Genomic DNA, 12748 nt, shown 5'->3' with positions numbered 1-12748 from the left:
TGTGCGATATTTATTATTAATGTGATTTTTAATGGCCGGCAAACCATTGGATATGATTCAGATAGGTTAAATAGGGCCCTAATTAAAGAAATAAAATAAATAATGAATTAATTTGTCTAATTGTATATTTAGGATGGATATATGAGAGTTGATGGGTTTATGGTTTGATTAAATGATATTCTGTTGTTTGTTGTTGTCATATATATAAATAAAATTAGCTATATTCTATTGAGTAGGTAGCTCAGCCCTTGCCACCTATTTTTCAGGAGATAGACCAGAGTGATCCTTTTATTTAGCTTCGTGTAGACAACTGATTTGGTTTGGTTAGATGGGTCAACGATGTCATCCGAGTTAGATTTCCTTTTCTTTACAAACATTTATTTTGGGGAGTGTTTACAACAGCTATTTATTACATTGAAATAAATCTACGTGTCTTTTATTTTGAGACTATATTTTTAGTTGAGGATTTATTGAGATATTATTATTTTGAGAAGTTTAATTATACGTTTGAACATGAGATTTTATGATAATAAATTCCAATTATGTTTTTGAGTTAATTTTAAAAAAAATTGAGAGAGGAGGTTACATTACAACCCATTCATATGCGTCGATCGGTCCAGGATATCGAAAAGCAGTTTTTGATATGTTAGTTTCATGAATCGGCACCTGATTACACCCGGAATGTGCGTCCAAAAAACTAAGTATGGTATGCCCAGCTGCCCTGTCAACCAACATATCGGCTACTTGTCTTTTGGTGTTGCTAGATTCAAGTTCCTAAAGTCCATGCAGACCCTAAGCTTGTCGTTCTTTTTCATTACTAGAGTTATGTTAGACAACCATTTTGTGTACTTCGCCTCCCGTATAAAATTGGCTTCCTTAAGTCGATTGATTTCTTCTCTAATCAAATCCTCAACTTCTTTCGACATACGCCGAGGTGGCTGCATAAACGGGCGAAAACCATCTTTAAGAGGCAATCATTGGAATTTTGGAGGATGGTAGATCGGCCGTTGCCCTCAAGGGTGATTACGGTTGGCCTATCTGCATTGACAAGTATCCTAGCAGTACTTCTCTCCCTGTGACTTAGAGATTGGATGTTATTTACCTGATCTTCATACATCATTGTTTCCAATATGTTGCTATCTTCGCCAAAAGGACTTGGATTGCCTTAGATGATTTCGGCAGTGCCATCCTCTCTCTATAATATCAACATTTTATGCATAGTAGAGGGGATGCACATATTGGAATGAATCCAGTCACGACCGAGCAATATGTTACAGTTGCTTCTGGCATTAACAATGAAGAAGCCTTCTTCTATTTCTACTCGGCCGCTTTGATCTTCAGGCTGATGTATCCTTCGGCAGGGGTTTCGCCTCCAGCAAAATCCATCATATAGACATTGATTGGTTCCAACTGCTGACGTTCTATTCCAAGTTTCTTTAGCATCTGTGACGGTAAGATGTTAACTCATGCACCATTATCTATCAACACCCTTCCAATTGCCACGCTGTTCACATCGGCCTTTATGTACAATGGCCTGATGTGTCTTGTCATTCTTGCAGGCGGTTTGCTTAGTGATACGACTTCCGATGCATCATCACTGTTCTCATATGGAATTATCACATTCTCATCTAATATCGACTTCCGTCTAGGTTTATTTCTGAAAGAGTCCGGCAGTGTAACTACTTGGACTTCACTTCGCCTGTCACCCTTCGAGACCCACGCCTTGAGTTGCCCGTTCTTGTGCACCACAACTTAGTCTTTCTTTACTGGGACCCATGCTTTGAGCTGGCCATCTGCATGTGTTAAGACAACGTCTTTGTACGAGTGTTTGTCTTGTTTGGGCCTGTAATACCCCAAAATAATTAATTAGCTAATTGGAAAACGTGTCCAGTCTGGATTCGCCAGGGTGGCGTTATAAGAAAGTTTTCAGATAAAATTTAGATAAATAAGTTTTAGTAGGTCGGTTTCAGGAAATTAATTATGAGGAAATTAAGGTTACAGTTCAATTCTAAAGTTAGAATTGAAATTAGAAGGAGAAATGTTAAGAAAAGTCTAAAATAAAGTACAGGGACCAAAGTGATAATTTAGCCACTTTGTGTCAAAAATGGAAATTTGAAGGATTTGACGGGATAGTATTAGTATCGAGCTTCATATTATTTATTGGATATAAATAATACGTATAAGTTATAAAGTAAGAAGTTATTGATTTAGCTATGGACTGAATCGTACGAAAGAAAAGTTTGAAAGATAAGTTGTAACAAACAAAAAGAACAAGGACCAAAATGATAATTTAGCCAAGATATATATAAGTGAAATATGAATCAGATGGGGAGAAGGAACAATCCAGAGAGTTTGAGAAATCCTTCGATTGATATCGTCGTTTCGCCGCCGTTTCTTCGTTCGACGTCCGAATCAAGCGATTTTCGCGGCGATCCCTTCAGAATCTCGTCCTATATCAATCTCAAGTTTCGTTTTAAGGTAATTCTTTGAGATTGGGTGTTGAAATCGAGTAATAGGGGGCTGATTTGAGTTATAAGTTAAGGATTTTTATCAATATTAACTTGATTTTAGCGTTTTGGTGAAAACGAAGTTATGGGTTTTGTCGGAAATGATGTTAAAGGGTTTCAGATGTAGCGGGGATCGGTGAAATGCCCGGAAAACGGGTTTTTCCAGGGCTGCACGTCGGTGTGCGAACGCACACCGAAGTGTACGGACGCACACCGCAGCGCGCGGACGCACACATAGGTGTGCGGACGCACACCAGTGTGTGCGGTCGCACACTGCGCACAGTGCTTGTGCGCGCCCGCACAGTGGGTTCGGAGGACCAATATGGGCTTTTAGCCCTATGAGACCGGGATTTCGATATTATGGATATCAAACCCCAAGATTTAATTACGAACCCCGAAAACGAGAAATTTTGGTATCGAACATAACGTGTTCGATTAAGGTTTTTAGATATAAGGAACCTAAGTTTATAACTTGGGATTTTGATACTAAGCCTACGTTTATGAATTAAACGTACAGGTAATCTGGATAAGTAAATAACGTGTCGACGAGCTACCAGGCCGACGAGATGGAATGGCTAAAAGATCAGACAACGCATAGAACCTGCGTGATATATTGATAGCATTGCGGTAGATTGGATAGCAGTCACTGTGAGGACACTTTAATTACTTGCTAATATTCATAAAGTCGCGTATTTTCATATACGGACGACTATATGAATACTTATATATATTTAATAATATGTTTGAAAAGTACATATATGTATGCTTTGAAAAAGATTACTTTCCGTACTGTGTTATTTTAAGAATAACATAAATAGATGAAAAGAATTTATATGTTTAAAATACTGGGAAAGGGGTTAAGCAATTTACGAATATCGAACCAAATATGAACGAGAAAAGTATTGTACATTCCTATATGTACTATTATTTATATATTTGTAAAGTAATATAGTACGTTCCCATACGTACTTTAATTATAATGAATACCCATACGTGCGTGTGTTATAGATGTATGTTTGTATACTGTAATGTGCATGCCATGGTCCATAAAGGGTCAATACAACGGAATGAAAAATATAGAATCGATCAATCAACGTAAAACGAGAAATGTACTATGGTATAGCCAAATATAGGAACTGAGATACACGGTTAACCTCGGTAAAGTATCCCGAGACCTGTATCTACCCATTCTCGATAATAGTCCTCGGGACTCGTATAAAGATAAAATCAAGTATAATATATATCGAGAATCAATATGAGACAAGAGCAATAATTAAGATATGATATAAGACACATCGGTTGGCGTGGCTATCGATGTCAGATGATTAAAGACACATCGGTTGGCTTTGCTATTGATGTCAAATATGTAAAATACATCGGTTGGCTTTGCTATCGATGTCAGATATGTGTAACACATCGGTTGGCTTTGCTATCGATGTCAGACAGGTGAAACACATCGGTTGGCTTTGCTATCGATGTCAAAAAGATGAAGTTAGAGAAGCTTAATGAAAAGAATAAAGACAATCAAAACTATAATAGTAAACAAAACATATCAAGTATGTATGTAGTATAAACGTACATGAGATATAAGAATGAGGTAAGAATATTAAGTACGTCTATAACATAAACGTTTAGTTTATGATACGTACATGACCTCTGATAGTATGAATGTATATACAGAATATGTTTGAAAGTAGATCATATGGGGTATAATCCAAAAAGAATATTTCTACATAAAGAGATTTTCAAATGTTTTCACCCCTTTATGTAATATTACTTGTAATTATGTGTATTCACTCAGTTTTATACTGACCCCGTTGTTACTCAAATTTTTACAGGCTGAGTTAGATACGATTTGGTGAATGAAGCTTTCGAAGTTTTAATTCTCGGAAGTAGTACGAGTCATGAGACTAGGTCCTCATTCTAGCAAGTCCACAGTAGTTCAGAATAGGCAGACTCTATTTTTGTAAAACGCTTTAACTCTGATTTATGTTTCAAACAGGGGTGGTGTATATTTTGATATTATTGTGATATATGAAATATGATTTAATTTGCGAAAAATTTGTACGTATTTTCAGGCTTGCTACGGGTTTTGGAGCTACCACTCCCATTCCCTAGCGCCGGTCGCGGCTTAATAATTTGGATCGTGACAATGTTTGTATCAGAGCAATGGTTTAGTGTTCCTAGGCCATTGTTCTTTTGTGATTGGAGTTTAGGGAAGAGTCAGTCAGTACCTAGGCACTACTGCGGATTATAGGGATTTCCAGTCATGTCTTTTGAACGTTATCATCGATTTCATCGAATTTTTCAAACGTTTTATAAAAACATCCTCCCTTGTATGTGCTTATAGGAGACGAGTTAGATGTGTGTGTGATATATATGTTTGTGTTTACTCGAGTAAGCAGTACGCTTTCGAGTATTTATAGTCTATAAAGAGTTATATACTCTCGAGACTCATGTTATATAAGAATATCATCAATAATGAGGATGAGATTGAAATGATCAGATATTCTATGATTGATAAGATGAGTTGTATGTTGTTTTGTAGGACGATCACTCAGGAGAGTGATATGCTCACAGGTATGTACGCCTGTGATAAAATATACGATATGTGAAATGTGTGTTTGTGATTGATTACTGTAAATAGGATTGTGCCTTATGATTGAATGTTGTTGTTTTTTGTTGAGTTCATGATAAGCGAAATGATTACAAGATTTAAGATACGCAATTTAGCCAAAGAAAATCTAAGGGACACTGATTTTCTTTGGATTTGATCAACATAGAATATTTATAAACATATGCGTAGTATATGAATGAACCATGTACGTATGACTATATGTTCTTAATGTTCCGCTAAGTCCATAAGAAGCGGAATACTCTCAAAACTATCAAGTTTATGACGTGGCCAAGTTAGGCCAAAAGGAACTTGTTTGTAATGGGTTGTTTATGCTATGTTTTAAGGGACACGTCGAGAATTCTATACAAATAGAATGGCTGAACAAAGAATCACACAAGCGCGTGCAGTCGCACAACTTGTAAACGAGGCCCGCGAGGAGGCCAGAGGTAATACGGGTGAATATGACCTGGCCCAAGCGGCGGATAGGGGCCGTGGACGGGTAAGAGATCAAGAGGAACCTGGAGTAGGCCAGGCCGGGAACGTGCAGGCACCAGGAGTGCCGCAACCACATAATGTCGATGTCAATCGACTGGCAGCAGAAGTAACTGATATGCGGAATTGTATGTTAATGATGGGGCAGTTGATACAATGACAATATCAACGCGAAGAGAGAAATACGGATAGAGATTTGTTATTAGCATATACGAAGTTAAACTCAAAGAAGTTTGACGGATCAAGTGATGCACTTGATTTCCTAGAAGAAGTGGAGCAGAATGCTAGTAGACTCCAAGCAGACGAAAGACAAACAGTAATGCTGACTGAGATGTCATTGAACGGTTCAGCCATGGATTGGTTTCGACAAGTAATCAGACCGATAATGGGTCATCTAACATGGGCAGAGTTTGTGACCCGATTCAAAGAATTCTTCCTACCATTTGCTGTGGTTGAAGGAAATAGAGATAAGCTACTATCATTATCTCGAGGTGATAGATCGGTTCATGATTATGTCACCGAGTTTAATCGATTGGGCAGATTTGCTCCAGATTTAATGATGGATAGGGTCCAAGTTAATACAAGATTTATGAATGGATTAGGATCTCAATTTATTGGATTATTGAGTCATACTGATAAAGAATTTGTTCAGCTTGTGGATAGTGCGAAACAAATGGAACGGGCACTTATCCATTTTGACGAAATCCCTGATCCTTCACGCTCAAATCAGACAAGAAGTGAACGTTTGAATTACGGACATCAAACGTCTAGTCAAGTGAGAGAAGAAACTAAACGACGACATGGCCGGACTCATAAGAAGGGCAGACAAGGAAAAGCAGCCAAAAGGGCTAGAACCATTAGTCTAAAGTCTGAACAAGGAAGTTCAAGCTTTACAAACCCCATATGTCCACAATATGGTAGAAGACACTTAGGTATCTGTCAGACTGCAAGGGATGTATGCTTTAAGTGTGGACAACAAGGTCACTACGAAAGAGAGTGCCCACATTCCGTGTAGGGGAACACAACGAATCATACGGAATGCCTACAATTTTGTTTCTACGATGACTTCTAGTTATATATTACAAGCTAGACTACCTAGTAGTGTGGAAGTCATGAAATCCGAACATGAAAAGCTCAATGGTGATCGAACCTCTTGAGCTAATCTAGTACAGACAAGAATGTTTGGGACGTGTACTTCATATAACGCCTAAAACAGACGAATAGGGTTACATCTTTTCGTATGTAATAGATGTACTTAGTTTGTAAATTAGAAAACGTTAATCGCTATGAATAAAAAGTTTGTACAGAGTCTTATGTCGATAGAAACTTACGTAAATTTCGTTTTGTGAAAAGAAATGTATTTGATGAAATGTATTGCTTTGAAAAGACATAATTGTGCCCGGACACGAATCATAACGACATCGCATTGACACGAATAGAAATGTATCACTACATTAATACTGCATTCACTAGTAGAACATGCATCATATACATTGTGTGTTTGAACAAAAAGAAAAGTGTCTTGCAACTCTGGTGATGAGAGAAGTCATCACACTGGTGCACAATTATGACATGATTTGAAAATGAAAAGTATCGTGATTTGAAACGAATGAGTTTTCAAACGTAAGTACGCTCAGACAATGACTCTGTACCTAGAGGCATAGAACAAGACTGATCATCTTGTTAGGCCTACATAAGAATGTAAGAGTATAGAATAACGAATGGTGTATCATGAAGCGAGATGTATCGAGATTTGAATTGCAAATCTTTAAAGCAGTCTTGTATGTGGAATACAAGTACAATGGCGTTACTTTACACGTTTGTAAAGTGATAGCGACCACGTATAATAAGCTAAGAGCTAGTGTACCTCTAGAATGAAAAAAAAAATCGAACATAGAAGTTACATACGTCAGGGGATTTGAATCAAGCAGTAGTAAGAGGGTTAAGGATTGTTATTATAGGAAGTTACTCGATAAGTATATCGAGATATTGTCACCGAAGAATAGTAATAGATAAGAGACCATGTGAACCTAACTGCAAAGTCAACAGTTAGTGAATGATTAATAAAAGTATCGCAGCGGAAGTGTGGAAGGAAAAGAATGATAGGTTATGAACAAGGATTTGTTAAGAAATATAAATAAGATATTATCATAAACGGCCGACGAAAGAGAATTGATTCATAATAAATATGAATCAAGTGTTAAGTAGTAGAAGAAGAAACTTCTATATAATAAGTGGAATAACGAGACAAGAGAAGATGGCGGATAATGAAGCTAAACCTCTAAGATCACGACAACTAGAATTGGATGACGACAGCAGTAATACGAAAAGACTACGTAGATAGTGAAACACATATAATTTGAGTGTCCATATCACTGAATAAGGAATGATGATAGGAGTAAACAATGTTGGAAAACAAGATCAAGTCGTGACAACGACCAAATAAAGAAGAGTAATGGATTGTCTAAACGAGGGAGCCTGGTGACGAAGATTATCGTCCCTAATGATAAAGTATATATGTGAGTACAACTAAACTCACTATCGAGGAGGATCAAAAAAGTAAACTATTATAGCAGTTTGTAAGAATACGATTGAACAAGGTATTTAAGGAAGGTATATGAAAATTCGAGGACGAATTTTTATAAGGGAGGAAGAATGTTATACCCTAAAATAATTAATTAGCTAATTGGAAAACGTGTCCAGTCTGGATTTGCCAGGGTGGCGTTATAAGAAAGTTTTCAGATAAAATTTAGATAAATAAGTTTTAGTAGGTCGGTTTCAGGAAATTAATTATGAGGAAATTAAGGTTACAGTTCAATTCTAAAGTTAGAATTGAAATTAGAAGGAGAAATGTTAAGAAAAGTCTAAAATAAAGTACAGGGACCAAAGTGGTAATTTAGCCACTTTGTGTCAAAAATGGAAATTTGAAGGATTTTACGGGATAGTACTAGTATGGAGCTTCTTATTATTTATTGGATATAAATAATACGTATAAGTTATAAAGTAAGAAGTTATTGATTTAGCTATGGACTAAATCGTACGAAAGAAAAGTTTGAAAGATAAGTTGTAACAAACAAAAAGAACAAGGACCAAAGTGACAATTTAGCCAAGATATATATAAGTGAAATATGAATCAGATGGGGAGAAGGAACAATCCAGAGAGTTTGAGAAATCCTTCGATCGATATCGTCGTTTCGCCGCCGTTTCTTCGTTCGACGTCCGAATCAAGCGATTTTCGCGGTGATCCCTTCAGAATCTCGTCCTCTATCAATCTCAAGTTTCGTTTTAAGGTAATTATTTGAGATTGGGTGTTGAAATCGAGTAATAGGGGGATGATTTGAGTTATAAGTTAAGGATTTGGATTATTATCAATATTAACTTGATTTTAGCGTTTTGGTGAAAACGAAGTTATGGGTTTTGTCGGAAATGATGTTAAAGGGGTGTCGGAAGTAGCGGGGATCGGTAAAATGCCCAAAAAACGGGTTTTTCCGGGGCTGCACGTCGGTGTGCGAACGCACACCGAAGTTTGCGGACACACACCACAGTGTGCGGACGCACACATAGGTGTGCGGACGCACACCGCAGTGTGCGGACGCACACCAGTATGTGCGTGCGCACACATAGGTGTGCGGACGCACACCAGTGTGTGCGGTCACACACTGCACTATGCGGACGCACAGTGCTTGTGCGCACCCGCACAGTGGGTTCGGAGGACCAAAATGGGCTTTTAGCCCTATGAGACCGGGATTTCGATATTATGGATATCAAACCCTAAGATTTAATTACTGATGGATATCACACCTGAAACAGTACCAGAAGACTGCAACAAGACGCAGGTCTCGAACAATAAGACCAGTCGCAGGTCCCTGACCCAGAACCTAACAGTAACTAACTAGTGACACGGATAAGTCAATCTTCCCTAAAGATCAAGGATAATGACAAAGAACATCTCATCATATCCAGAAGATGAGATCAGAATAAAGGAGAAGACTCCTAACACATTACAATGACAATGGTGTATATAAACCGAGCCCTGAGTCAGGTAAACCTAATTTCAGTCATATTCACTCTCAACACTACTCCAATCTATCTGACTTAGGCATCTGAGGGTATTCGAGCCAACACCGGCTCGAATCCTTATAACCTATTTTCTTTTGTAGGTTGGATCAAACTCAGACCGGCAGTTCAAGAACCATTATTTGGCGCCGTCTGTAGGAACGATTAGTTCGTTTTCTACGCATTTAAAAATTCTTTATTTTGGTTTTTCGCCGAGAGAATGAATAACGAGGAAGAACCACCGCCGCCAGGAGAGGTGGTGACAACAGGAGCCCTGCCCATAAGCAGCTGCCCAATTCTTCCCCCTATAGCCAGCACCGGAGGAGGAGTTGCACCAGGAATCAACCTTGCTCCCCCAACAACAGGAGTGCCGTACGACATTACTCCACCGCCCCTAAGAAGGGGAATTCCGGGGCAGACGCAGTCCCCATGGGGTTATTACACCCCCTAATATCAAGCACCCATGACGTATCCGCAATCAGGATGGTACCCAGGATATCCTCCTTGGAGTCATCCCAGTTACCAAGGATACCAAAGACCAGTCCAACCAATTCCGTTCCCGTCGTTAGACACAGAAGGGATAGTGACATCGACTACAACTGTTCCGCCATACGTACCATTGCCTCCATTATACCATGAAGCAGTAATGAAAAGTGTTAATGATTTTCAGGATTACTTGGTGGGACTAGCCAACCAGTCAGCAGAATGACATGCAGGGAAGGAAGCACAACCTACGATCCCAGTGGAAAGACGCAGACTCGAAGCCCAGACGCAACGTAGAGGAGCGAAAGAAGGAGCGAGGAGAGGGCGGTCTGAGCCAGTGCCTCAGCGGAAAGACGCAGACAAAGATAAGGAGGATGCTCACCCACGAAACAAAAAAGGAGAATTGGGGAACAAAGAGAAGGGTGCAGGCGCAGAGACAACAAAGAGCAATCGGATCCACCTTGACGATGATCGCGTATCCAAGGAGACCGTATCAGCGCAGAAAAAGAAGAAGGCTGGAGAGAAAGACAGAGAAAGCCACTCCTCAAACAAGAGAAGAGGAGCAGAGGAGCAAATAGACATCGACGAAAAGATCAATAACGTAATGAGAAAATTTCGAGAGGAAGGAAAGGGAGTAGACGAAGACAAGGAGGACGAAGACTCACCCCTCAAATCTGAAATTCAACTGGTACGGTTCCCTTCGAGATTTAAATTACCAACATTTGACTCTTTTGATGGAACAGGAGACCCGAAGAGCCACATCTCTAAGTTTAAAACAATTATGATGCTACAAGACGTGACAGACCCAATGCTCTGTAGAGTGTTCCCAGCAACACTACAAGGTTCGGCACAGAAGTGGTACTTACACCTCAAAGCTTGCTCAATCGGTTCCTTCTCTGATCTGGCCACAGGATTCAAAGCACGCTTCCGGACCAACATTCCCCTGCAGAAAAGTTCCAGCGACCTGAGAAAGTGCAAACAAGAAGACCAATAAACACTGAAAAATTTTGTAGAAAGATTCAATAAAGAGGCGGTCCAGATCGAGAATCTCAACCACGACAAAGCCATAGAGGCTATGAAGATGGGAACCCGATTCGAAGAGCTCCGAGACAAAATCCTGATGAAAAAGCCAACCACCTTCCAGGACTTGATGCTGATAGCACACAAGTATGTGGAACTAGACGAAGCAAGGAGAACTCTAACCAAGCAGTCGGAGACAACGAAACAAGACAGCTCCAGATATCGAGGAAAGAAGGAAGAGGAGAGACCCCGGACACAGAGATTTGGAGGACTGAGCAGACCTTACGATTTCACGCCATTGAACCGAGATCTAGTCTATATACTTAGCTGGATGAAACAAAATCGAGTAATGTTCAATGCCCCCAGAAGGATGGACCCAGACAAAGAACGGGACAAGAGCAAGTATTGTCGTTTTCATGAAGGTTACGGCCACGACACAGATCGCTGCTGGGATCTTAAAAGAGAAATAGAACAACTAATCCAATCTGGCGTGCTAAGAAAATTCGTCCATGAAAAGACAGGAGAAAAAAGGAAAGGAGACGCCACCGAAAAAGAAGAACAGACGAAGAAAGCCAAAGAAGTCGCAGGCATAATACATGTCATCGATGGAGGAGACCCTTATAGCAACTCCCAAAAGAAGAAAAGGAACCGAAGAGGTTCTGCGACGATCTCCGCAATCGAGAGGGAAGTAACACAGGAAGTCTCATTCGGCCCAGAAGATGGCGGACACGTACGAGGACCTCATAATGACGCATTGGTGATAGAGGCGTTCATAAGAAACCACCTGGTCAAACGTATCTTGATAGATGAAGGAAGTTCGGTGAACTTACTAACCCTGAAGGCCTTTAAGGAGATGAAAGGATCGATTACCGACTTACGAAAAGCGTCTATCCCACTCATCGGACTCGGAGGAAAGCCGATTCGACTAGAAGGAACTGTGAACCTGTATGTAGAGCTAGGGGAGAAGACCGAAGGGCCACTCAAGAAACTACATGCCCAGTTCAATGTGGTGGATCTACCTCTAGCATACAACGGAATCTTTGGCAGACCTTTCTTGTACCAATCAAGCGCAATAACCAGTATTAGGTTACTGACCTTAAAGATACCTACCCCAGAGGGAACAGTGGTAGTAAGGGGAAGCCAAGAAGTGGCCAGGGAGTGTTGCATGATAACAACAGAAGATAGAGAAAGCCTACCAATCGCCACTTTCCCCGGGATAGTCGTAGACGAAGAAGAAGTAGAAGGCGCAGAACCAGTCGGAGACATGGAGGACTTCAAAATAATTGCGACCAAGGTAGTAAAGATAGGGACAGAGGTACCAAAAGAAGTAAAAGAAGAAATACAGTCCTTCCTAAAGAACAACTCAGAGTCATTCGCTACAGAACCAGCAGAAATCAAAGGAGTCGACCCAAAAGTGGCTTCACACAAGCTAAACATAAAACCAGGGAGTAGACCCGTGGTGCAGAAGAAACGGCGATTCACAGAAGAAAGACAGAAGGTCATCGCAGACGAAGTTAGGACATTGGAAGTGGCTGGTTTCATCCGAGAAGTGTTTTACCCAGACTGGTTAGCA

The sequence above is a fragment of the Mercurialis annua genome, linkage group LG8, assembly GCF_937616625.2.
Source record: "Mercurialis annua linkage group LG8, ddMerAnnu1.2, whole genome shotgun sequence".
Taxonomy (NCBI): domain Eukaryota; kingdom Viridiplantae; phylum Streptophyta; class Magnoliopsida; order Malpighiales; family Euphorbiaceae; genus Mercurialis; species Mercurialis annua.
This window is presented reverse-complemented; position numbering follows the sequence as displayed.